Source organism: Sinocyclocheilus rhinocerous, unplaced genomic scaffold, assembly GCF_001515625.1.
Source record: "Sinocyclocheilus rhinocerous isolate Xijiao unplaced genomic scaffold, SAMN03320098_v1.1 scaffold1386, whole genome shotgun sequence".
Lineage (NCBI taxonomy): Eukaryota > Metazoa > Chordata > Actinopteri > Cypriniformes > Cyprinidae > Sinocyclocheilus > Sinocyclocheilus rhinocerous.
The window spans coordinates 940,794-945,746 of NW_015660628.1; positions in this window are offsets into that span (position 1 = coordinate 940,794).

Here is a 4,953-nt window from a genome sequence, read left to right on the forward strand (position 1 = left end):
ATTGGCTTTTCTGTAGAAGGAGTCAAGCAGATGAAAAGGTTTATCATGCTGAAATAATTAATTTTTGCCCCAGAATTTGCTGACAGTTCACTTATTCTGAACGAGAGAAAGAGAGTGAATAGAGAGAGAGAGAGTCTCTCTCGATTATTTTAGGCTTCATTTTTCCCCCGCTCTCTTTCAATTCATCCTGTTTCTGCTCCTCTTATTTCTTCTCGGATGGGAGGAGACGTATTAGCCTGCAAAGATTTGAATTTGTAACAGAAAAATAATTAAATGAAATGTAATTAACTCTAACCTGTATAAAGGAAGGGGTTCGTTTTATCTCTCTCCTTTTCAGAGGGCAAAGATTAGCCACATGTTTTGAGACCGCTGTTGCATACAATTAATTTACAATTAATTCAAATTAAAGTGGAAATTATGTACTACGATAATGGCAAAATCATGACATAATACCTTTAATCTCCTCAGCTATCTTTGCCCTCCACGGCCTCATAATTACTTTAATTAACGTCATAGAATATTATACATACTGTAATGAAGCGCACCTGAACTCTGTCAATGCCAATATCTGACCCGATGAAAGAAGATTCAGTACAATACTCTTATTAAATACTGAATGTTTAATATGTCGTAAGTCCACTTCGGCTTCAGCCTACATTAGACTTCCAAATTAGAGCCTCTTTATGGACAAGTTCTTGCACTCTACAGTTTGCTACTTTTCTACCAAAGATATTTGGCAATAGTAACAAACAGAAAAACTCCTCACTACAAGTCTCCATCTCAGTGTAATCACATTTGTTGAAAGCAGCACAGCTAATTTTTAATACAGTTCCATCCATCCATTGTATTGAACTGATTTGACTGGTATTCTACTGAGACACTCAAAAATAAATAAATAAATACGCAAGTATGTATAAATGTATACTAACAGAGTGTCCCCCTGTTTCTCTAACATTATCAAAACCCATCTGGCAGACATTATAATATATATATATATATATACCCGAACACTATATATATATATATATATATATATAATAGGCCCTACCTAGGAATGGATGGATGGACAGATAAATAAATTGTTTGTAAGTAAATAAATACATACATACATAAAGTGTGTATAATAATTTAAAACTAAGTTTTTATTTTCCAACATGTTTCTCTTCCTCACATTATTAATTAATTAATTTGTACCATAATAATAATAATAATCATTTAAACATAAAATAAAATTTTTGCCATATGATTCCTGAACCTATAATCCATCTAGCAGACATTATTAAATATTATACCTAGGGAATAAAAAAATAAAATAAAAACTTAAAGTCGGCATGAAAGGAAGTTGTGATTGTCTTTTCTTCTCTACTGTGACTTATATCCGAGTGAAACGGCATCTGAAATGAGAGGGCGGGACTTGATTTCGTCCTTCGGGAATTGATTGGATCGTTGGAAGCTGGGGCGTTTTTAACTAAAAAAAAACAATGAAGTCCACGGATAAATTATTTATAATAAACACTACAGTATTCCATTAAAATATAAGAATTTTCAATTTTGATTTCATGGTGACTTTAAGATTTTAAAAATCTTAAGATTTAAAAAAAAATCGATACAGCAATTGCTGACAACTGATAGATTGATTTTGTATTATTTGTTTTGGTTACTATATATACAAGCGAACAAACAAACAAACAAAAATGAATAAATAAATACAAACCTAATTTTTCCCTAAATTAGATTAATCTTTTCATGTTTTTTTGTTCATAGACAAAACTGTATTTGACATTACTGTTGATTAGAAAACAAACAACCATGGAAACCTTTACTGTTGCCTCTTCAGACATCTACTATTAATATATTGAGCAAGAAAGTGTTCAGACAGAATCCACTACAACAACCGTGCAAATAATTCAGAACTAACAACATGTCAAGGAGCACATGCACATCCTGACATTCTGGGAAAGTGTCCACTTATCTGGCCATCAAGGTCATCTGACTAGATGATGAGAAACTATGAAATGACGACCACTTCAACTAGATCCAACTTGAATAGCTTAGATGTTTGTGGTTCAGTGTTTGTAAACAGACTGTCTTTGTTCTTTAATTAAGTTGTATAATCAAACAACAAATCAAAGACTTGTATAGCTAAACAAATGTAAATATAAATAAATACATTATATATTCTCAAACAAGTAAAATTAACATAATTACATCATTAAAATAAACTAATTAAAATAGATGTATTGTTTGTAAATACACACACACACACACATATGTATATATATGTATAGACACACACATACACACACATACATATATATATATATATATATATATATATACTGTGTGTGTGTGTGTGTGTGTGTGTATATATATATATATATAATTTATAATAAACACTACAGTATTCCATTAAAATATAAGAATTTTCAATTTTGATTTCATGGTGACTTTAAGATTTTAAAAATCTTAAGATTTAAAAAAAAATCGTATTTCATTTTATAAAATAAAATAAAATAAAATTCTTATTTTAATATAAAGTTCTAATTTTACCACGTTCCTCGCATAAATACATACATACATACATACATATCAATAGATCAATAAATAGCCATTACAGAGTGTACACCAATTAGAACATTTTGCATTTGAAAATATATCGCATTTAACTTTATACCAGTTTGAGACCTCAAACAAGTAATGTAACATTTTTCTACAAGGACTTCTGCAATATTTTATCAACTTGAAATTGTGTTTATACTGACTTCTCATACAGTATGTTTAGGAAAAGTCATGAAGTTTCAACTTGATATTTAAATCTTATCACATGTTTTTTTTAACCTATATTAAACAGCCATGAGGTCTCTCTGATTCCAAACAGAACATGCCACTCCAGAGAAAACCCTATTCTAACACACTTTCAAAACTGAGATGTGTGAATAGGACAAGTGAGATCAAATACAGTAAAAGAGCACTTGCTAGTGGCTTATGTGTGCACAACAACATGGGAGCTAGTGAACAGAATAAGAGTCGACCCACAGTACTTTCAACATTACCCGCTGCTGGCTTACTCTCGCTGCGCATTTAACCTTTTTTCTCCATATAAACCTTCATATATGCCACTGACTTATTAGCATTAGCAGCTGTATTGAATCTGGTAAGGTGAAGACAGGATTTTCTGCCCTTCAAGTAGCACGTCAACCATGTTAAGAGCATTTGCTATGTAAACATGTCATTAATACCAACGATATGATTGCAATGCTGCTTGCTTTAATCCCAAACCACAAGCACTCGGATCATTATGCTGCTGAAAGGAAGCGAATATTGAGTGAATTACAGCAATGCAAACATTAATTAGATGATATGATACAAAATACATCTTTGGGACAATAACAGTTTCAAGTGCATCCTATTTGAGGAGTTAGTCTACTGTATGCATAACATACATGGCTACAAATGGAAACATCACCGTAATATGACACTATGGCACATGATTGAGTAGAAAGCATGCTGAAGGACAGCATGTGTAGAAAGTGTAGATAAACGCGGTGAGGTCTACTGCCAGTATGCATTAATCCATTAGGAGTCAGTCTGTAGAGTATGTGCCCCATTGTGCCCTACTGCTGCTTGGCCAATCTGTCTGGCCTTTGCACTCGGTTTTCAGGTCGTAACCCGCCATGGCGCCGGCTTTATTAGGTCACGGCGTGGCACCAGCCTGGCATCGGCCGCACACGCAGGGTTGTCCTGGCAACCATCTGCCCTTTGTCACCGCAGCACCCGCTGGGCATGCCTTGACACGCCAACCCTCCCAAACTGACAAGGTGACAAATATTCAGACTCCGGAGGACAGAGATCGAGGCATGCGGATAAGAAAAACAGATTATTACTCTTCTCTGTTTTTGTTTTGGATTATGTGCCATGCTTCTGCTGTCTTATTATGAAAATGTTTTCTTTTAACTTCGCATTAACTGTAGTCATTGTTATACTGTTCACAGTGGCTGAATTCCAATACTGCGTTGGTGGTGCACTGTAAGAAAATCAACTGTCATATTTAAATTCATGCTTAAAGTCAACATGAAAATAAATGCTGCTTAATAGGCTCCATTAATTTGATTAAAAACAGTAAAAAAATTGTAATTCTGTGAAATATTATTGCAATTTAAAATAACTTTTTTTTTTAAATTAAATGTTTTCCTGTAAATGCAAAGCTGATTTTTTAGACTCCATTACCCAGCCTTCAGAATATTTTTAAGAAAAATTTGATTTTTTTTTTTTTTTTTTAGGATTCTTTGATGAATAGTAAGTTCAAAAGAACAGCATTTACAAGCGAACAAACAAACAAACAAAAATGAATAAATAAATACAAACCTAATTTTTCCCTAAATTAGATTAATCTTTTCATGTTTTTTTGTTCATAGACAAAACTGTATTTGACATTACTGTTGATTAGAAAACAAACAACCATGGAAACCTTTACTGTTGCCTCTTCAGACATCTACTATTAATATATTGAGCAAGAAAGTGTTCAGACAGAATCCACTACAACAACCGTGCAAATAATTCAGAACTAACAACATGTCAAGGAGCACATGCACATCCTGACATTCTGGGAAAGTGTCCACTTATCTGGCCATCAAGGTCATCTGACTAGATGATGAGAAACTATGAAATGACGACCACTTCAACTAGATCCAACTTGAATAGCTTAGATGTTTGTGGTTCAGTGTTTGTAAACAGACTGTCTTTGTTCTTTAATTAAGTTGTATAATCAAACAACAAATCAAAGACTTGTATAGCTAAACAAATGTAAATATAAATAAATACATTATATATTCTCAAACAAGTAAAATTAACATAATTACATCATTAAAATAAACTAATTAAAATAGATGTATTGTTTGTAAATACACACACACACACACATATGTATATATATGTATAGACACACACATACAC